This window comes from Tachyglossus aculeatus, chromosome X1 (assembly GCF_015852505.1).
Source record: "Tachyglossus aculeatus isolate mTacAcu1 chromosome X1, mTacAcu1.pri, whole genome shotgun sequence".
NCBI lineage: Eukaryota > Metazoa > Chordata > Mammalia > Monotremata > Tachyglossidae > Tachyglossus > Tachyglossus aculeatus.
This window is the reverse complement of record NC_052101.1, coordinates 114,007,972-114,030,971: the sequence shown is the minus strand read 5'-3', so window position 1 is coordinate 114,030,971 and position 23,000 is coordinate 114,007,972. Positions and strand designations below refer to the sequence as shown.

Sequence of the window (23,000 nt, the reverse complement as noted above, 5' to 3'; positions counted from 1 at the left end):
ATCCTGGCTCTGCCACTTTCCTGCTGTGTGACTTCGGGCAAGTCACTTCACCTCTCCAGGCCTCAGTTACCTCATCTGGGAAATGGGGATTCAAACCGTGAGCCCCATGTGGGACAGGGACTGTGTCCAACCTGATTATCTTGTATCTACCCCAGTGCTCAGAACAGTGCTTGACACATAGTAAGCACTTAACAAATACCATCATTATCATCCAATACCACAATTATTAACTCTGTTGCACTGTACTCTCCCAAGCACACAGTGAGCCCTCAATAAACACTACTGTCTGACTGACTGAGGAGAACGGCATGGGCCACTGGGTTTCTGAGCAGCTTGTCCAAGAAAGCCCCTGGTGTTCTGGGAAATTGGGGTATGGAGGGTATCTACGATACGACTGTGAGCAGGCCCCAGACTGGGTGGAAAGAGCCCGGGCTTGGGAGTCAGAGGACGTGGGTTCTTATCCTGGCTCCACTTGTCTGCTGTGTGACCTTGGGCAAGCCACTTAACTTTTCTGTGCCTCAGTTACCTGATCTGTAAAATGGGGATTAAAACTGTGAGCCCCACGTGGGACAACCTGATTACCGTGTATCTCCCCCAGTGCTTAGAACAGTGCTCAGCACATAGTAAGCGCTTAATACCATAATTATTATTATTATCTCGGTTTCTGGGAGGTCAGACTCTCTCAGCAACAATGAGTTTCTTGCTGCCATTGGTGGGCAAGGGGATTTTAGCTCTATTCTTGAGAGGTGCTTGACAGTCTCTCTGTTTTCCTCAGTGGAAGCTGATGGTTGTGGTGGTATTAACTTATTGAGCATCCCCAGAGTGCAAGGCACTGCACTGAACGCTTGGGATGGTCCAACAGAAGCATGAGCTACAAGTCCTGACCACAGGGAGCTTACATTCTAATAGGGGAAGACAGGAAAAGCAATGGGTCTGGACCAAGAGACCCAGACCGGAGGGGAGGGGTACCTTCGGTTCATCCTGTCTGGTGGCTGGAAGGTGTCGGAGGAATGGAACCTGTAGGCGTTATTCGTTTTTGTCCAAGGGGAATTTTTTCCACTGGTTAACTCAGGGGCAGTGACTCCCTCATTTGAAGGCCAGGTTGGACTCTTAAGCAGTGACAGATCCTGGTTTGGGGAGCAATGAATGCAATCCTGATTTTGCTAGGGAGAGACTTGAATGACTGTCTTTTCTCTTTCTTGTCTGGACTCTGAGGCTATGTAAAAGAAAAAACAATAGATCTAATATGCCACCTTTGTCCAGGGGCAATTTCCTCCCTCAGGAAGAATGGCAGGAACTTGACTGACACATCCTTCTACACTAAAGTCTTAGGCCTTTTCAACTACACACGGGGTCACAGGTGAATTTCACTGTCAGTGGTGTCTTTTTGGAGTAGGAAGGACAACTAGGAAGTCACTTGACTTCTCTGTGCCTCAGTTCCCTCATCTGAAAAATGAGGATTAAGACTGTGAGCCCCACGTGAGACAACTTGATAATCTTGTATCCTTCCCAGTGCTTAGAACAGTGCTTTGCACATAGTAAGTGCTTAACAAATGCCATCATCATTATTATCTAGGTAGGTGTAGGGAAGGGGGGTGGGTGGTGGTGTGTGTGTGTGTGTGTGTGTGTGTGTGTGTGTGTGTGTGTGAGAGAGAGAGAGAGAGAGAGAGAGAGAGAGAGAGAGAGAGAGAGAGAGAAAGTCTGAAGAATCTTTTCCCTGAGCAAGGAGAGACTCTATGTGGAAAAATTCACAGCTACGGCATTTGCTTTCGTCTGCAGGGAGATGCACATCCAAGTCAGAGGGATATTAAGTTTTCCACATATCTTGGAGAGTGAACACTTACGTGAATGTGCAGACAGCCACTATAAAACCCTTCCCTGGCTCTAAGTGTTACTAGGGCAGACGAGCAATGCTGAACTTAACAAACCCGGGCTTGGCTTGATTGAGTCAGACCAATTTTGCTGACAAAAATATTTGTGTCTGAGTTGCAAAGAAACCCACAGATACTCCAGGCTACTAGGGACATGAACAAAAGAAAGAAAATCAACAAGCTGGTCACACAACACAGCAGGAGCAGGCCCAGCTGGGGGAAGCCAGGCTGGACACGGAGAACCCTCCCAGCACCCAGCAGGCCCTCCACTGTCAGAGCCCGGCTGGAATTTGCACCCAAAAACCCCTTCCACAAAACCACCATCATCACAGACTTCCCGAAACAAATCACTTTGGTCCTGAATCACCAGATAGCTGAGGGAGCCAGACTCATGAGACACCAAAGCAATATTTTTGCAGAGTGACTCTTCTAATTCGAACTGCAGAATGATGCAGGCTTCCCGACGGCGGTTGGGGGGTGGTGGGGGGAGAAAGAAAGAGAAAGAGGGAGAGAAAGACAGACAGACAAGTGAGAGAAAACAACTTTCTCCAACCGGGCTGTGAACTGGAGCCCCCTCTAGGGTAACAGACGGGGCATTACAGGAAACCACACACAAGTGGCAACTTCGCAACTATTTTTTTCTTTGTTTTGAACCTGTGCCCGGCTTCACTTCTCACCAGCAAGACTGTAAACTCCCCTCTACACTGTAAGCTCGTTGTGGGGAGGGAACATGAAAGAGCCCGGACTTGGGAGTCAGAGGTCATGGGTTCGAATCCCGACTCCGCCACTTAATAATGATAATGATGGCATTTATTAAGCGCTTACTATGTGCAAAGCACTGTTCTAAGCGCTGGGGAGGTTACAAGGTGATCAGGTTGTCCCACGGGGGGGCTCACAATCTTTATCCCCATTTCACAGATGAGGTAACTGAGGCACAGAGAAGTTAAGTGAGTTGCCCAAAGTCACACAGCTGACAATTGGCGGAGCCGGGATTCGAATCCATGAATTTTGACTCCAAAGCCCGGGAGTTGTGTGACTTTGGGCAGGTCACTTCACTGGGCCTCAGTTCCCTCATCTGTAAAATGGGGATTAAGATTGTGAGCCCCATGTGGGACAACCTGATCACCTTATATCCCCCCAGTGCTTTGCACATTATAAGCACTTAACAAATACCATTATTACTACAGAGAAGCAGCGCGGCTCAGTGGAAAGAGCACAGACTTGGGAGTCAGAAGTCATGGGTTCTAATCTTGGCTCCGCCACTTACCAGCCATGTGACTTTGGGCAAGTCACTTCACTTCTCTGTGCCTCAGTTCCCTCCTCTGTAAAATGGGGATTAAGGCTGTGAGCCCCATGTGGGACAACCCTGCATCTCCCCCAGTGCTTGGCACATAGTAAGTGCTTAACAAATACCACAATTATTATTATTAACTCTGTTACATTGTACTTTTCCCATGCACTTGGTACAGTGCTCTGCACACAGTAAGCATCTGATAAATACCACCGATAGACTGACCAACTGTGATAGTACACTGCCTTTCTTCTCCAATGCACGACTAAAAGGCACCCTTCTCCCTACAATGGCTCCCCTGGAGGAGATCTGCAGTTTGGCTAAGCCTTTTGAAGCCCTGTGGCCTACAGGTATGTCCTTGGTCACAAGGGACTTCTATATTTGGATGTGCAGCTGCACCCACGGGTTTCGGGGGACAGAGACGAGGAGAAACATCGGAGAGAAAGCCCCAAGTCTCAACGTTTCACGGACACCTGAAACACTTAAGTACAAACTTCCACATGCTACCATTTTTAAGCTTCCAACGCATAGGATGCCTGGTGTGAAACTAGGTGCGAAGAGGCACCCCTGTGCCTTGGAGGTATTGAGCTTGGACTGTCTCCCCCAAATGTCCCCAGCTGTGTTTAGTTGATGGTTGAAAAAAAATATCGACTTTTTTCCACGATCGCCATTTCTAGATACTACCTTATAGAACTAGAAACCCAAACAGGTTTTAATCTCCAACCTCACCGCCCCCCCCCCCCGCGAAACACTTGTTTCTGGGGAGTCGGATTCACTATTTACTGGGTGCTTACAGCGGGCAGAGTACTGTACTACAGCACATGGGAGAGTATGATACAACAGAGTTAGCAGACAAGTTCCCTGCCCACAACAAGCTGATACACCTCCTCTTGGAGCCTAGGTGGCGGCCCAAAAGGACTGCACATCCTCATTTGGGCAAGGGAGGGAGCGCGAGAGGGATGAGGCGTGCTTGGAGATCTTTGGGAGGGTGGAGCTTGGGAATGGCCAAGTTCAAACACTTCACTCATGAAAAACCACAAGTTCTATCTGCCTCATTTTCAAAAGCCTAAGATCCCTGCCCGCGCCTCCCCCCCGACTCCCCCTTGCCCATTTTAAAGACCCGAAGCTGGACTCCGGCCAGTCTGGTTCCCACGCCAATCCACCAGGATGCCCCACTCTGACTAAACGGCTTCGGAGTGGCCTGTAGACTTGGGGTCTGATTGGCAAATTGCCCAAATGATGAGGATGGGACGGGGTTCCGAGCTGCCTTCGCTTCCCGCTCTGCCGTTTCGGCCCTGTCCTTCTCACTGCTCCCCCGACTGCGTGGAGCTTGGCGATGGTCTTTGGCTAAGACACCGTCTTCCGAGATCAAAAAGTCAAGCAGACACTCGCGAGCGTTCAACTCTGGCTGCCCTCTGAGGAACTGTCCGAACCTGGGGGGCGGGGGTGGTGGTGCACGCATCCCCAGAAATCCCCAGCCATCTGCCCAATTCCATGATTCTTGCTCAAGCCTAACCTCCAGAGAAAAGTCAAAAGGGGGCTTGTTCGGGAACACACGGGCCAGGCCCGTGGGCTTTAATCATGTTTGGCAATGCCACCCGGCTATAGCACTAACGTAACTTTCAGCAATGACCTCTCTCTAAGGATTAGAGCGGCTTGACCTTTACTCTGTATTCACAAGGGCTAGTGTGTTTTCCCAACTGCAGTACCTGGAGGACACAAAGTGCAGTTCCTGGAACCCGAAAACACGGCTCAAAGAAACCCGTGAACGGGGTGACTTAACCCTCACCGCCTATGCAGGCACAGACCCAACCTGACGGGCGGCAGGCTGAAGTTAACACCTGACTGCGAGCCCGGTCCTTCCTGGCTCTGCCTCGAGGCCCATCCACTCAATCAGTCGATCCATCGAGCGTATTCGCTAAGCGTCTACTGTGTGCAGAAACACCGGGGGGCTGACAGGACCTAGATGACGATGACCTTCCTGGACGTCTGTCCTCATGACTAGGGACGGACCTTCCCATACCCCTACCCCCAGCAGCGTGGCATAGTGGATAGTGCACTGGTCTGGGAGTCAGGTCATGGGTTCTAATCCCGGCTCTGCCAGCTGGCTGCTGTGTGGCCTTGGGCAAGTCACTTAAATTCCCTGTGCCTCGGTTACCTCATCTGTAAAATGGGGATTAAGACTGTGAGCCCCAAGTGGAACATGGACTCTGTCCAACCCGATCTGCTTGTATCCACCCTTAGTATGGTGCCTGGCACATAGCAAGCACTTAACAAACGCCATTATTATTATTATTATTATTACTCCGACCATGTCAACAGACCCAGGCCCACAGGAGGGTGAGCGGGGGCTGAAACAGAGGCCAGGGAGATGACCAGAGATGAGGCCACATGGCGGGATTCGAGGAGGAGCTCAATAAATACCAGTTTTTGATTGACTGATAGACACCCGAGGCAGGAGGGCCGAATAAAAAAATGGCAGAAATTTTAAAAGAAAAACAAAAAAACCTCTTTCAACTCGCCTTGCTGCATTTTTGTATGATTAGCCTCAGTCGGATTTACTGAGCACTAACTGTGTGCGGAGCACTGTGCTAAGCGCTCAGGAAAGTACAATATAACACTAAGCAGACACATTCTCTGTTTACAATGAGCCTGCAGTCTAGCGGGGGAGACAGGCACAAAAAAGGGACCATATGCCTAGAGATTCCCCTAAACCAAGTGCTTCGTCCTGGCTGATAAAAAGTGACGGCCGTGGATCTCGGGGCCAGTGGCTGCATGGGACAGAGAAAAACACCACTGTTTTTTCCCCAACTCACCTTTATTATAATCCCCTGGAAGCCCGATGCTAGATCAGTCGCTTTGCCAAAAAGCCTCTCTCCAGGCGTTGCGTGTGCACACAACGGCTTTGTTGCTGCATAGCTACTCTCTTGAAAACATCCCTCTTCTATCGCCCCCCTCCCACTCCCCCCCGCCAAAAAGAAATAAATAAAGAGTGGGAGAACATGTGTGCGTGAGGGATTGAGAACAAGTGTGCACTCACTGAAGGGTTTGCTTTTCAGCAACAATTTCTGGGCTTTTTACCCAGGGCCAGGAAATTCAGGGGGAGAGAAGACGGACAGGTAGGTCACGTATTTCCAGTCCTCCTGGCCAGGTAGCTCTGCTGCTTGGGTCCTTTCACGGGATCAGAAATTGCCCGAAAAGTAGACGCCGAGAGTGAAACGGGGCCCGAAGAGGGAAGTCTAGTAGGTGTTTGGGAAGGAAAGCTGTCTCTCAAGTCACTGACGCCAGACTTGAAAAGTAAATACTCTTAAAGTGGCCGAACATTTACTTCGGCGGCTTCCACACAGTAGGTGTCTACATAGACATTATATTCACATCCACAGACATACACATATACATTCCTATCTCTCTAGCTAGCGTGTCTCTGTATACACGTGCTAGACTTAGAGATCTGGACAGTAGTAGTAATAATATTTATGAAGCACTTAATGTGTGCAGAGCACTGTACTAAGCACTGGGAAAGAGTACAGGAGAGGGAATTAGACATGGACCCTGTCACTCAAGGGGCTCAATCTATGGAATTTAAATAGAGAGCTTTCACTTGTGTTTAAAGGCTATGCACTTAGTACAGTATCTGGCACCCAGTAAGCGCTTAACAAATGCCATTAAAAAAATGCTACTCTGAACATGGGACTGTGGCTCCAAAAGACAGTCCTTCTTGTTATTACTATTAATAATAATAATGATAATTGTGATGTTAAGGGCTTACTATGTGCCAAGCACTGTAGTAAGCGCTGGAGTGGATACAAGCAAATCAGGTTGGGTACAATCCCTGTCCCATATGGGGCTCACAGTCTCAATCCCCATTTTCCAGATGAGGTCACTGAGGCTCAGAGAAGTGAAGTGACTTGTCCAAGGTCACACAGCAGGCAAGTGGCAGAGCCAGGATTAGAACCCATGATGTTCTCGTGCTCTATCCACTCCGGTCTGTTACAGAAAGAGAGAGCGGGCACCTTTTCTAGCCCAAAGAGGGTGTGAGCAGTGAGCTTTGCAATCAGATGGCCAAAGGGTGCTTGAAGCTGGGGGGGGGGGGGGGGGGGGGGGGGGGGGGCGCGGGTATCTGTGTCTATGGTCTGGGAAACACACACTGTTTCTTTGGCCGCCCAAGATGCCAGCAGAGCTGGTATAGGACTAGAGGAGCCTGGGACGAACATCTCCGGCTGGGGAGGGAGAAAGGAGAAAGAGGGGAGGGGGCCATGCATTTGAGCAGATTCTCCAGGAGGAGTGGACGGGTTGTGTAGAATCACTCCCAGGCTTCTCCCAGGCCCTGCTCGGGGTCAACAGGCTGCACAGAGAGACGGCCTACAGGGGAGAGTGGTGCATCCGTGGAGGTGGGGAGCAACGCCAAAGAGACAGACTCAAAACATTTCCCAAGATGTCAGGGGGAAGTTGCTCATTTAGTTTAAACGGGAGATGCACAGTAGCATACCAATCCTCGCTTTTACTATTTGGATTTATTGATTTATTGATTTACAGTCCAGCATCATGCAGAGCATCCCAAAGTGCCTAGGCCTCTCTATTCCCTGTCCGGCCCGAACAGCCCATACGCTACCTTTCGCCACCTCCTGCCCCACACACTTCAACAAAAGAATCCTCACGGGCTAGAGAAACCGGCCCAAGTTTGTTATTCACTCGGTTCCGACCCTTCTTCATGGGAGTGCTTAATTACGGTTTTCTTGGAAAAAACAAAACCACAAGAGATAAATGTCCCATCCTAAATCCAGACGGGCAACTCGGCTTACATCATCCTGCAGGTCCCCACTGGAACCGTCCCATTTGAAGAAACGACCATAACCACGGCAAAAAGAGGTCGGGGAGGCCGCAGATGTTAGCAAGGCGTGACGGATGAGACAGCCGGGCCAGCCGCCCGCCAGAAGATGACAGTTTCCTTGATGGCTGGCCACTGGCCCGGCAGCACCAGCCCGCTCTGGGAGGCCCTCAAGCAAGAATTTGAGAGGATGGGGAGGGGGGAAGCACCACCCGCATCAAGCAGGGGAGCAGGGAAAGGGGGCATTGGGAGTTCTTAGGCAGAAACCCTGAACGTGACTCCAGGTAGGTGGGTGTGGAGCCCTTTGAAAACCACAAGGAGCATCAACGCAGGAGACGGAGAGGTCCCTTCAGCTGGATGATCCGTTTCAGTGGCTTCGATGAGGGAAAGGGAAAAGCCAAAGGGAGTTGCACTTGCCCAGAAGGGCCAGCCGGTTCCTGTTCCTCCACACTCCGAGCTGCTTGCTCCCACCTCCCCTCTGTGCCTTCGGGACTCAATGAAAGCCAAGCTTCGAGCTGAAGGGGTCACTGAGAAGGCCCATCCTATTCGCTGCGTAATAACCGGCCTTTTGGTAAATGTCTACCGATCCTCCACCCCCAGAGGTTGGGAGCCGGGCCGATCAAGTCTCAGCCTCGTCAAACAGGTGACTGGTTCCATGTCGGCCCGGATTTCAGGGATCAGGGGAGATTCGGAGAGGTTTCAGATCTTGCTGCATCTCTCCTCTGGTCAGTGCCTCGCTCAGAGAGGGGTGTGGGGGCGGGGGGGGGGGGGTCTGGCCAGGACACAGGGAAAAAATGTTTCCAGGCCACGGAACAATTTTTGCAGGTTTGGGCCAAACATTCCAACCGTTAGCTTTACTCCCTCCCTTTTTCCAACCTGATTTAGGTGGTGCAAGCGAAGTCTGAATGGACCTGTCCTGAGTAGGGAGAGTTTTCTCATGACGATTTGCTCCACCCAGCGAAGACTACTGACCCACCCATCCATGTCTTTCCCCTCCATCAAAGGCCTCCTAAAAAGTCACCTCCTCCAGGAGGCCTTCCTCAATTCATCTCCTCACCATCTCCGGTCATGCCACCCCCCCAGCCATTTCCACACTGACCAACATGCCTGCCTGAAGCCCTGCTGTCAGATTGGCGGAAAGAGAATGGTTCTGGGAATCAGGAGCCCAGGATTCGAGCCCCAGTCCTGCGGGTAGGAGAATGCCTACTGGGGCTACGCCATCAGGGCTGGAGGCTTCTGACCAAAGACCCACCCTGGGCATTCCACGAGGTGGACGGACGGGCCCGAAGGGAATCCTGAAAAAATGGCCGGCTGGCACGGCTGGGGAGGACCACAGAGCACAGATTCTCAGTCCTGAAGTCTTAGGATTTGAGGGTCACTTGTCGTTCTCGATGGGAGACTCCATCATCCTCATCACCATCCTCCTCCTCATCGTCATCATCATCCTCATCTGCCCATTTACTGGTTTACCGATCCCTGTCATTCTTTGGTATCTAGTCTTCATGTCGACTCTCCCGATCCTAGTCAACAGTGGTATATTCGTCAAACTGTGTCTCCTCTCTCTCCCATTAGACTGTAAGCATCTCGAGATGCAGGGGTCGTGACTCGTACTTCTCTTGGCCATTCCTCAAGTGTCTAGGATGGTGCTGCCACCCAGGGCAGTCATTCGGTCGATACTGTTGATGCTGAAAGATACCCAAACTTTCCAGGATGACCCATGATCTTGGAAAGAGCCGAAGACAAAATGAACCAACGTACGCTTTCCCAGAAAGAGCAGGTGGTAGATGATTACTTGGCCAAGCATCACCTCCCAAAGGTCCTGCTTTGACTCTCTATGGCAGAACAGGAGAGCTAGTTTATAATGGATGTCCAGAGGCCATTTCCGTCTCCCGACATGCCCCCAAGGCTAAGCTCCTAAATGAACCTTACCTAGCGGAGATAAGGACCACAGGAAAGATTTCAGTTGCTCGCTCTGAAGGGGCCAAATGATGAGACCCCCTCCCCCTGCCACCCAGTGCGATGACATCCACGCCGTCCGTCGCAAGCATATCGGAGCACGCTGCCCCATGACCTTTGGCAGTGACCGAATTGCACGAGAACCGAAATAACGCCTTTTCTTTGGCAGTGCAGAAATCCCCAAATCAAAACCAGCAATAAAACAAGGTCTTGTGACTCTTACGACCCGTCCCCCAACCCCCACCCTATCTTCCCCCTGCTGGCCCCTTTATTCTACCACTAGAAAGTGTGACTTTTTATGGATTATCTGGAAAGGGGCTTGGGGGGGGTGGCGGGGTGACTGAATGACATGTCCACGAGAAACTCAAAAATAGATGGGCCATCAAAGCTGGGCCTCAGGCTGGCAATCAGGGCCCGGCACTGTAAGAATGAAGAGGCTTGTTTCAGAAGCCAGCTCACCCTACCGCCCAACCGGCTGCTCATGACTCCTGCGCACTTGTTCGGCTCATTAAAAGTAATTACGCGACAGCCAGAAAAGGCCAGCCTCTGACTCCGGAGCCTGTGGGGCTGTTTGGCTGCTGGAGCCTGGGCTCTCGTGGGGAGGGAGATGACTGAAGAATCATGTGAGGATTTGCCACCCCAGGAAGCAAACTCCTACACTGGGTGGCGGCACCTCTGGACTGCGGACAGTCGTGGGGAGGCTGAAGGTCCCGTGCATCTCTCCCCTTCTCTCCCCCACCGCTACCCTTCCCCCCACCTCCGTCCCGCCCTCCTCTGGTTTTACAGGAAGTCACAATGGCTTGGCACAGGTTCAAGAGGTTAGCTAAGGATTTATGGGGGTGACTTCAAATACAACCCAAATGAGGCTCCAGTCGGGAGCTGAACAAGAAAGACAGGGCAAAGTCTTCACTGTGCATGTCACCGAGCTTATGCTGAGGTCTTCGATTAGCAGCCAGCGCACCATGCAAGACTAGGAACAGGGTTTTTTCTTGGAAAGTACCAAGAAGTCGGTGCACTGGAGAAGGCTGTTCTTTTTTGGGAGATGGCAGGCAGGGCTGGCCCAGCCTGGAATTTCTCCCAGATGGACTCCACGGTTCCCCAGTGGAAAAGAAAACCCGTTCTACCTTTTTTGTAAAAAAAAAAATGGTATTTGTTAAGAGCTTACTATGTGCCAGGCACTGTTCTAAGTTCTGGGGTAGATACAAGGTAATCAGGTTGGACACAGTCCATGTTCCACATGGGATTTACAGTCTTAATCCCCGTTTTTTTTTTTTACAGAGGAGGGAAATGCGGCAAAGAGACGGGAAGTGACTTGCCCAAGGTCACACAGCAGACAAGTAGTGGAGCTGGGCTAGAACCCAGGTCCTTCTGACTCCCAGACCTGTGCTCTATCCACTAGGCCAAGCTGATTCTCACGGCCAGACTCTACCATGTCGCCCCCCCAGCCCCTACTCCACCTCCGACTCCACAGTGGGCTTGGGCGCCTCTGAGATCACAATGTCTCACGGACCGGAAAACACTGGTTGCCGGAGGATCCATATTTGTGGGGTAAACATGGGGTCTGGGGAGTCGATGAGGCAACCAGGCTCCTGCCATTCATTTGGCTCCTTTGTTGTAAAAACAGAAGCCAGAGAGCTTGGGACACGCCTACCTAACCTTTGCTGAGGAGGAATTGCACTTTCAGGCCTTCAGAATAGTTCTGTTGGGGCCTCACCCAGCCAGCCTCAGATTCCTCAATCTTGAAGAGCAAAATTCTATTTCTGCTTACATTACGTTGGGAAGTCTAAGGTTCCTATTCACTATCAACAGCATTTCTTGAGTGCCGACTGGGTGCAGAACACTGCACTTTACTGGATGCAGAGCACCACGCTGAACTGAGTGCCGACTGGGTGCAGAATACAGTACTGTACTTTGGACCTACTGGGTGCACAGCACTGCACAGTACTGAGTGCCAACTGGGTGCAGAGCACCACACTGTAGTGGATGCAGAGCATCGCACTTAACTGAGTGCCAACTGGGGGCAGAACACTGCACTGAACTGAGTGCTGACTGGGTGCAGAGCACCGCATTGAACTGAGTGCCAAATGGGTGCAGAGCCCCGCAGTGTGCTGGACGCAGAGCACAGGACTGTACTGAGTGCCAACTGGGTACAGAGCACCACACTGTACTGAGTGCCGACGGGGTGCAGAGCACTGCACTGTACTGAATGCCGACTGGGTGCAGAATACCGCACTGTACTGAATGCCGACTGGGTGCAGAATACAGCACAGTATGGAGTGCTGACTGGGTGCAGGGCACCGCACTGTACTGAGTGCCAGACTGGGTGCAGAGCACTGCACTGTACTGAATGCAGAGCACTAAACTGAGTGGCGAATGGGTGCAGAAGATTGTACTCAGCCCTCTGTCACCTCTGGAATTTGCAGCTCATACAGCTCTGGCACTTCTGGACTTGGCATTTCACTTACGAAAGGAAATTCAATCTGTGTTTTAGATTTGCAAACACTTTAGATGTTATAAACATGTAACACTAGTAGGCTGCTCTTTCAAATGAGATTACGCTAGAAATACTCAGCAGCACTACTGTCACTGGTAATAAGAACAACGATCACCCTTTGCCTTCAAAGTCGCTACAAATTGAAAGTGCTAAATTATATAATCATTTGAGCCCTGGCTCTCCTTTCATTACAAAAATAAGGGTTGCTAACTATCTAATGGGGAAGGCAAGTGGCTACAAATGGCCTAACGTACACTAGCTATAAGAGTACAAGAAGAGATAAAAACAATAGCCACAGCATGCAAGTGAGCAAACGGCTGAGTGAGAAATAACTAAACAGACCCCGGACACAAGCGCTGAGATGGATGAGGGGACGGCGTGGCCGGGAAGGTGGGGGAGCAATAGGGGAAGGCCTCCTGGAGGAGGGGGCTTTGGAGGAGAGCTTTGATGGTGAAGGAGGACATGGTGGGGGAAACCAAAAAGGGAGGGCACTCCAGGTTGGGGGAAGAACGGTGGGGAACCACAGGTCAGAGGTGAGAGAATTGAGAGCCAGGGGTGGTGAGGGTGGTTGCTTGGAAGGAGCGAAGAGTTTGACTGAGCTGAGGCAGAAGGAGAAGAGAGCTGAGAATATCAGGAAGTCAGCAGCAGGAGAACTTTGAGACCGATGGCCAGGAGCTTTCTGTTTTTTTTGTGTGAGAAACAACGGGGAGCCAGTTTCACAGTCGGAGTCCCAAAGAGCAGAAATCTGAGATGCCACCGAGAAAAAAAAATCAGAGTGAGCTGGACCCTTGCCACCCCAAAGGACAGTTCTGGATTATGGCAGGCCTAGCTGAGATCTGATGTCACCTAAGAACAGACACCGGGGTGGGGGGTGAGGGGCTTGCTTTCCCTGAAAACAGGTATGTAGGACACATAAAATGAATACTTCAATGGCCCTAATGACTGAAGGTGCTTCAAGACTACCACAGTCCTGCTGGCAACTCCAGCATAAACAAGCTGAGCTCCCACTCTGCCTGGCGAGCTGGAGTTCAAAGGGACTATCTAATCTTGGTCAAGGCGCTCAAATACAATTTCTATTGTTTTTTTGAGCAATCGCTTCACGTTAAAAAAGACAGAACACGTTGGTCCTTCTCCAAAACAGCAAGCTGACATTTATAACCCAGTTCCATTGATCTGGTTTGTGACGCAAATATTTTGAATTGAGATCAATGTCAACAGCGTTTCCAAACACAGTGTTTTGGAGCAGTACAATAGAGACCAGAAGGTGCTATGCCCTAGTAAACACTAAGGGTGTTTCAGTTTAAATTTCAAACCATCTCCTGACTCCAAAGGAACTGGAGGAGGAGGAGGACAAGGTATTTCAGCATTTGAATTTAGCTGCCCCTCTGGAGGTAGGGTCAGAGCGAAAAAGCTCAAGGTAGCCAGTGGCCAAGAACGTTTTCCTTTTGACCTTTGTGCAAAATGCACACTCTCTGCAAGCAACTGGCAAGCAGGCAAAAGGTTCCCTCTGCTTGCAGCCAATTTTTGGCTGGTGAAGAAAATGGGCCCCGTCGCCCTGCCAACAGGGGACTCTGACGTTGGTGTGGGTGTGAGAGAGAGAAAGAGAGAGAGAGGGTGAGAGAGAAAAAACAATAACAAACGTCTCAGGGTGGAAAAACAGGCCAGGTTCAAATCAAGGCAGGTGTACTGACCCTAGGGGAGGCACATACACAAGAGGAGAAGCACCACGACGTCTTGCTGGGCGGGGGAAAGGGGCTGGGGGGCAGAGGGGAAGCTCTTAGGGAGGGTGGGCTTTAACCTCAGCTGATCTGGGAACCAAGATGTGGTCTAGATGGCCGGCATGGAATTTCTACCAATGAGATCAAATATGTGCGGTTTTGCTCCAGCTAACATCCCCTTTTCCTCTGTGATTCCATTACGCTGCTTCTTCCTAATGCAGAAGAGAAACAAAGTCCTGGGTGGAGCGGGAGTTTCACTGCCGATGCCTAATGCCCTGGGCCCAAGAGCTCTAGGCCACGATGGAAAGAGGAAACGTGGCAGCCCGTGGGCCTGGGCACCCTGGCCGCCGGCGGGGGGAAACCCGTCTCCGCCTCGCCCTACCGTTATCAGGGACAGTGATGGGGTGTGGGGTTCTCAGGTGACCCTGGCCATGTCGGAGTGGCTTGGGGCTGTTGCCTTACGAGCCTTTAGGCTGCCTAGTCCTTACCGTCGGTGTCTGTGAGCTCAAGCGAGCCACATCTCGCTTCCCAACGGTCACGGGGTTGAGTCTGCAGATATCTCCGACCCCTCTTCGTCCATGTTTGAGAGGAATTTGGAATGATCCCCAGGAGAGAGGTCTGTGGCGGGGCACTCAAGGAAATGTTAGAGAGGGGTGGGGAAAAGTTCCAGGGATTAACCCATGAGGACAGATGTCCTGGAGGGCAGTCGGCAGCCAGTTCCTCCGGGCATCTTGGTGCCACTGTCCGAGACTGACTACAGGGAGGGAGGGATGGACTGTGGGCCTGTCTCGGAGTGTGAGGTTCTTATGATTGACCAACAGGTAAGCTACAGTTATTGGAAGGTTCAAGCGGGGCTTGGAGAGCTCCCTCGATGAGTCCCTGGAGGGAAAGGGGAAAGTCAGGGGGTTTGGTGAGGATGGGGAGCTGGGCGGGCCACCCCAACAATGTTGAGAACAGAATCCTGGGCTGCTCAGGTAGCAGGATGGCCTGGTTTATGGTCCTGTGTTATGTTCTTCGGTAGGGCCCAGAGCTAGCCCCAGGGCTTTTTTCTGAAAGGCTTTCTCATGGAGAAATCGATGCCAGAAGAAACAGGAGCCGAAAACCGGAATACCTTGCTCTGTGTCGCATCCCCAGGCAGACAGCAAGGCCAACAGTGCCGACTTTCAACCCAAAAGCCGGGGCCTGCACCAAAATCTCGATAGCCAGGAGGCCCTTGGCTAGGGCAGATCTCTCGGTCGGGATGAGAACTAACGCGGGGAGCGGGAGGAGGAGGAGGAAAGAGAAGCTGTGTAAACTCAGGCTGCCGGGTCCTTCACAAATGGGTTCATTGAATGGATCAAAGACTCTCTTGGGTTCTTAGGACCACTGGTGGGGAAGAAACGACGGGGACAAAAGGGTACCGGGGCAAATCCCAGAGTGTGCTGGTGAGAAAAAAAGGGGCCTCCAAATAATAATAATAATGATGGTATTTGTTAAGTGCTTACTATGTTCGAATCACTGTTCTAAGAGCTAGGGGGGTGGGGGGGATACAAGGTGATCAGGTTGTCCCACGTGGGGCTCACAGTCTTAACCCCCATTTTACAGATGAGGTAACTGAGGCACAGAGAAGTTAAGTGACTTGCCCAAAGTCACACAGCTGACAAGTGGTGGAGCTGGGATTAGAACTCATGACCTCTGACTCCCAAGCCCGTGCTCTTTCCACTGAGCCACACTGCTTCTCTGACCAGGGTGGTGAGGGTATTTCCTCAGACTGACTTTCCCTGGGCTAGATGCATGACCGACGAGGCGGCCTAGGGCCTTGCATGAGTAACCGAGCGAGCAACCCGAGCCCTGTACAAAAACTGCTGGCTTCGTGAGGGGCTGGTCTGGGAAACTGTTGAAGCACGGGGGATTTTTGGGGCACAGGACGAAATTCTCTGGGTGGATCAGATCCATCATCCTTAAGCGCCTTTTGGAGCTGCAGACAATGAGACACTTATCTTCAACGAAATCAGATCCCAGCCCTCGAGAAGCAAATTTGTAGCAACACGCTCAAGCCGAAGAGTGTCATCGTTTGGAGGAATTAATGGTGCTGAGAGACTGTGACAACAGGAAGAACCACGGGAGGACTGCAGACAACCACCTGAAAAAAGTGGCTGCTGAGGACTACCTTATGACATGAGTGAGATTCAAGAAGTGGCTGCACAAAGCAAACTCAGCCAACTCTTTGAGGTCTGGATCCCGGTATGGATGGGTAGGCCCCCCCGGGGCAAGGGGAGAGGCTTCCCAAAGGGGCCGAAAGAGGACTTGTAAAAAGCAGATTATGCTTAGTTCAAAACAGGACAGGCCCGACTTCCACAGAGCAGAAATTTGCAGAGGAGAAGGATTCCTCAGCTGTGAACTGCTCTTGGGGTTGGGAGTCCCTTCTAAAATCCACGCTGGGCTGACTCATGGTGCTCCTAACATGCACCCTAGGGTGCCAGGAGAATGGAAAAAGCTGCTTCAGTCTGAAATGGCCACCCAGGCGCAGTCTCTGGCTCACCTAACGACGGTCTGGTTGACGAGGCTGGATCAAGCAGGGATCCGAACCTACCTAACCCGAACTGTATTACTGCATCAGGCTGGGAGGTGGGCAGTGGGATCGGGCCGAAAGGCTGCACGTTAGGTCCTCCTAATCGTGCGTTTACACTCAAGTCCTCTGGAATGACAAGGTTCGGATCTCCCATTCACTCTCAATTCACCCTTCTTAACCAGAGGGCTCAATTTTTCACTTGGGTTGGGGGCCGGCAAGAGGATCAACTGGACAAGGTTTGTAATGGAGGAGCAAGTGGACAAGGTTTGGGAAGGGCAGGTGGCTGAACGGATCAGTAAGACACCATCTGGGGTCTCTCAGGCCCCGCTTGAAAGCTCTGGAGGTCTCGTTGGAGCCCTGCGGGGGAGAGAAGCCGGGAGCCCGGCCCAGACAGGTCTGGGGGCGGGAACAGCGGCTTCACCCCCAGCTGGGAACCGGGAGATTTGGCAGCTCCAACCTCCATCGTCACCCTCCCCACGGAGCTGGCTCCTCTGCTGTTAACACCTAAAACTCTCCCAGGAGGCCGATCGGCTCAGGTAACGTTTAGTGGGTTCCATTTCCCAAGAAAAGGCTCAAATGAGCATAAGGTAGGATACAGAGTTACATACCTTTTCTCTCTAGGCCCAGGAATCCCCCTACAAAGAAAAAGGGAAGAGAAAGAAGGTAAGCACACTTGACTTTCAAAGGATTCTCCAGCTTGGGAGTGACTAATGCATCTCCTTTTCTTCACGACAGGTGAATCAGTGTCACCCCAAGGCTCACTCTTCTATGACGAGGCGAGGTGGGGGGGCAAGGGGGGCTCAGTCTTTGCTGCCCCTATGGGCCGGCCTCGCTTGGCTGGCCTTCCCCTTGTGCAGACCGGCATATGCCGAGCGGGGTGTGAGGGGCTGCTGCATATCAGCTCTTGCCCCTACCTGCCCCCTCCAGGAGGGCCTCTTCCCCATCACCTGGTATGGTTTTAGGATGCATTCGCGCCCTGCTAGATGTCGGCATTCCAGCACAGGGAGAGGTGGAGACAAGGGAGGAGGAGGACAAGTTCCCAGCGACAAATGGGATGTGTCGCCAGCTGCTTCAAGAGCACCTCTCTCTCTCCTTCAATCCTCTCCCTCTCTAAGGAGCCGGGGAAAGGGCGGGGGGGGGGGGGGGGGGGGGGGGGGGCGGCAGAAGGGGAGGGCGCTCTTCTGTCCCGAAGGGTGTGGCAGCTCCCAAATGTTTGGGAAAACTTGCCTATTTACCCTGGGGGCAGCTCTGCCCACAAACGCAATGGGCAAAGTCACTGCCACACAAGCGGGTGCCAAAACACAGGCAAAGTGTGTGCCCCAAGAATCTGTGGGGCAAGGTAGCAAATTCCTTTAGCCTCACAGCAGAAGGGTAATCGCCAGAAGATTTCAGATGACTATCCACTGCGGGGTGAAGAGGGGTAGAGGAGGAGATATGTTTGTGAGGAGGAGATATGTTTGTTCCTCCTCTGTTGAAGTAAAAATTCCCTCACTCAACTTGTATTCTTCCACTGACCATCGCTTGGGTCCTGAGCTTCATGATGGTCAGAGTCCAACCCCCCTAAATGTAGCAACTTAAAAAAAGTAAATAAATAAAAAATCGAGAGTAGATCAGAAAGCATATGGCTCTGGGTTTTTCCACCTCTGGTTTCTAGTGATTTTGTAAGCCACGTGCGGGGGCAAGCCGAGGTGGAGAGAGAGACGCAACCTCTGGCTAAAACCAATTAACCTAAAGTGGAATAACTGACAGGTACCGCACGGCAGGAAGCGAACTGATCTGCCGTTGGCCTGCCCTGGGTGGGGGAGATGAAAGGGACAGGAAATTTAAATCTCATGATTAGCCCCCTTGGGATGGGGCTGGGGGAAGAGAAGGGAAGCCGGGAAAAGTCACCCCCGGGGCCAGGTTAATGACATGTTTCCAATGCACTGAAAATTCTTTGGCACAAAATCCTGTTCTGAAACCCACCGGGCCTCACGTGGTCCTGCCCGGACTCTGTCTAGTAGCTTGTCAGGTCTCGGGGCTGCCCTCCTGCTACAAGCATCGGGGCTGCTGGCAGAGTCAGTCAGTTGATTGTATTTACTGAACGCTTACTGGGTGCAGAGCACTGTACTAAGTGCTTGGGAGATTACGATACAACACTGAACAGACACATTCCCTGCCCACAACGAGCTTACAAGTCTAGAGACGAACTCCTGGCATCTCCACTACCCCATGCTTCTCAGGAGTTCCTCCTGTCGGGGTCTGGACAGAGCTGACTGGGAAGCACGGGCCTGGGAGTGAGAAGGACCTGGGTTCTAATCCCAGCTCCACCTCTTGTCTGCTGTGTGACCGTCACTTCACTTCTCTGGGTCTCAGTTACCTCATCTGTAAAATGGGGATTAAGACTGTGAGCCCGATGTGGGACAGGGGCTGTGTCCAACCCGATTTGCTTGTATCCCCCCAGTGCTTAGTACAGTGCCTGGCACATAATAAGTGCTTAAAAAGTACCATATTTATTATTTAATATTATTACCCAGAGGCCAGGTCATCTGGGCCTTGGGTGTGGGCTTCCTCCCTGATTCTTTATTGCCTCAGGATAAATCACTTCATCTCCCAGGTCCCTGAAAATGTGGGAGGGTAACTTTGTTTTTTCGCCCCCTCAGCCCCTCCACACCACAGAGTTGCCTTGAGGGTACAGAAGAACTCAGGATTCCTTTGCAGTTACTCTACAGCACTGGAAGCTGCAGTCTTAGAAAACACCCAGATGCATTAAACTGCTTCCTTTGCATCTCTGAGCCAATGGGAAATAATAAGGAGGGAGTAGTAGCGGTAACAGGAGGAGGGGTAGGATTAGTAGTGGTGGTGATGGTGGTATCAGGCAGAAACTGCGCATCAGGCAGAAACTCCTCACCCTTGGCTTCAAGGCTCTCCATCACCTCGCCCCCTCCTACCTCACCTCCCTTCTCTCCTTCTACAGCCCACCCCGCACCCTCCGCTCCTCTGCCGCTAATCTCCTCACCGTGCCTCGTTCTCGCCTGTCCCGCCATCGACCCCCGGCCCACGTCATCCCCCGGGCCTGGAATGCCCTCCCTCTGCACATCCGCCAAGCTAGCTCTCTTCCTCCCTTCAAGGCCCTACTGAGAACTCACCTCCTCCAGGAAGCCTTCCCAGACTGATCCCCTTCCTTCTTCTCCCCTCGTCCCCCTCTCCATCCCCCCCATCTTACCTCCTTCCCTTCCCCACAGCACCTGTATATATGTATATATGTTTGTACATATTTATTACTCTATTTATTTATTTATTTTACTTGTACATATCTATTCTATTTATTTTATTTTGTTAGTATGTTTGGTTTTGTTCTCTGTCTCCCCCTTTTAGACTGTGAGCCCACTGTTGGGTAGGGACTGTCTCTATATGTTGCCAACTTGTACTTCCCAAGCGCTTAGTACAGTGCTCTGCACACAGTAAGCGCTCAATAAATACGATTGATTGATTGGTAACCTACTGAGTACCTACTGAATGCAATGCACTATACTGAGCACTTGGGAAGAGCAACAGAAACACAAGACATACTTCTTCCCCACAAGGAGCCTACACTTCACTTAGGGCCTCGAGGCCTCAGATTTTGCACAAATCAAAAAAGAAAAATTGCGAGGCCTAATACATATGTACGGAAAGAAGTGAAAAGGTGCCCTGTACTCCCCCCACGCCTCAATTTTCCTCTCTCGACATCCTCACTCAATCGATCATATTTACTGAGCACTTACTGTGCACAGAGTACTGTACTAAGCACTTGGGAGAGTACATTATAATGGAGTCGGGAGACACGTTCCCTGCCCACAGTGAGTTTACAGAGGTAAGTTTTTGTCCTGTCCCCTGTCAGACCCTCCTGGGGATGACCATGAGGTAAGGTGAAATCAATCAACTAATCAGTTAATGGTATTTATTGAGTGCTTACTGTGTGCAGAGCACTGGACTAAGCACTTGGGAGAGTACAATGCAACAGAGTTGGCAGATCCAATCTCTGCCCATAAGAAGCTTACAGTCTAGGGAGGAGTCAGGTATTAAAATGAATTACAGATAGGGGAAGCAACGGAATATAAGGATCTGTACATTACGTGTGGTGGGGGTGGGATGAAAATCAAAGTGTTTAAGGGGTACAGATCCAAGTGCATGGGTGACACAGAAGGGAGTGTGAATAGGATAGGAAAGTGAGGGATTAGTCAGGGAGGGCTTCTTGGAGGGGGTGTGATTTTAGTAGAGTTTTGAAGATAGGGGAGGCGGGGGAGTAGCCTGTGAGTTATGAAGGGGGAGGGAGTTCCAGCCAGAGGGAGGATGTGGATAAGGGGTTGGTGGTGAGATAGATGAGACTGAGCAGTGGAGTGTGTGGGTTGGGTTGTAGTAAGCCATCAGTGAGGTAAGATAGGAGGGGGAGAGCTAAGTGAGTGTCTTGAAGCCGATGGCCAGGAGTTTGATGTGGAGGTGGACAGAGGTTTTTGAGGAGTGGGGAGATGACTGAAGAATGCTTTTTTTAAATGGGAATGCACATATCCCAGTCCCTTGCACCCAGGGCAGGAGTAGGAGAGAAACAGCACGAGGGAGGAGCATGGTCTAGTAGAGGACGGGCCTGGGAGCCAAAGGACCTGGGTTCTAATCTCGGTGCTGCCACGTGCCTGCTGTGACCTTGGGCAATTCGCTTCACTTCTCTAGGCCTCAGTTTCCTCAACTGCAAAATGGGGGTTCAATATAATAATAATACTGATGGCATTGATTAAATGCTTACTATGTGCAAAGCACTGTTCTAAGCACTGGGGAGGTTACAAGGTGATTAGGTTGTCCCACGGGGGGCTCAATCCCCATTTTCCAGATGAGGTAACTGAGGCACAGAGAAGTTAAGTGACTCGCCCAAAGTCACACAGCTGACAATTGACGGAGCCGGGATTTGAACCCATGACCTCTGACTCCAAAGCCCATGCTCTTTCCATTGAGCCACGCTGCTTCTTCTGCTTATCTGATCTCCCTCCTACTTGACTGTGAGTCCCATGTGCGACAGGGACTGAATCCCTCCTGATCTACTTGTATCTACCCCAGAACTCACAACAGTGTTTGACACTTAACAAATGCCATTAAAAAAAATAAACTTCCAACTCCACTCTCTCTGTATCCCGGTGCATCATCAGTGGAGTCAGGAGTCAGGAGACTCCTGTGTATATAGCTACAATTCTATTTATTCTGATGGTGTTGACACCTGTCTACTTGTTTTGTTTTGTTGTCCCCCTTCTAGACTGTGAGCCCGTTGTTGGGTAGGGACCATCTCTATATGTTGCCAATTTGTATTCCCAAGCGCTTAGTACAGTGCTCTGCACACAATACATGCTCAATAAATACAACTGAATGAAAGGAGAGGTGGGGGAATCTAGGCTAACTCCTGGGATCCAGGACAAAGCAGAGTGCTGAGCCTCCTTAAATACAAATCATCCGCCTCCACTTTTCCTCTTCCCGCCCCAGAATTCACTGCTCCCTTTCCACTTAAGGTTTTACTTTCAGAGCTAGCTTGCCTATTACAGAAACTATCAATAAATCTTTAAAGCTCTTGCTGACAAGGAGCCTGGTTCTTTATTTTCCTCTCTTCCGAGCCTTTTCCACAAATTAACCTCTGGCTGAATTTGAGCTAAATTTAGCTCGTCAAATGCCGCCCCCTCTCCCACCTCCAGCCCGCCGGCCCTTTACAGAGGCAAACCACTGTGACTCCTGCAGATCTGGGCAAACTGTGTCCTGGGAATTGGTGTTTTCTGAAGTGTGCTATGTTAGACTTTACTGTGCATAAAGGTAAATTCACTCTATTACTTAACAATCCTATGGTGGGGGAGGGGGTAGTCTGTGTAACTCCAATTAGTGGTTTTACAAGTGTTTTCAGGGCAGGGTGGGAGGGACACAGTGATTCCTCTACTCTGTGGTGGCAGAGGCTCTGCAGTTTGTGTTTTAGGAAAAAGCCCACATGGATACTCCGGGCAAATCCATCTCTCCTCTGTTTCCATGTGTTTTTCCAATCCGCATCGCTCACGGACAGCTGCCAGCCCAGAACAGACCAACAGCCCTTTGGGAGGCAGCTGTCCTGGATCCTCAGGGGGGTGATGGAAAAACCCCCACAATGAGTCAAGCCCCTGAATTCTACAGGGCGTCCCACCCCGTCGCAGGAAGACGACTCAGGTCTTCTTCTTTGGCAGTAAATCTTATGTGCTATGAGAAAACAAGCCAGTTTTCGGGTTTCCCAGGGATCGGGAGTCCCCAAAAGTTGATGTTTTACATGGT

The 23,000-nt window shown here is 51.1% G+C and overlaps 1 protein-coding gene across 2 annotated transcripts in view; it reads right to left on the bottom strand.

Moving 5' to 3' along the window:
- GNG7 (G protein subunit gamma 7) overlaps positions 1–23,000 on the bottom strand; it is a 210,193-nt gene that overhangs the window by 50,365 nt on the left and 136,828 nt on the right. Inside the window, exon 3 of one of the 2 annotated variants that reach the window (XM_038773058.1) lies at positions 17,318–17,344. The exons of the other annotated variant lie outside the window; for it this stretch is intronic. The gene's annotated coding sequence lies outside the window, so the exon portion shown is untranslated. The remainder of the gene's footprint in view (positions 1–17,317; positions 17,345–23,000) is intronic. 2 annotated transcript variants of the gene reach the window in all.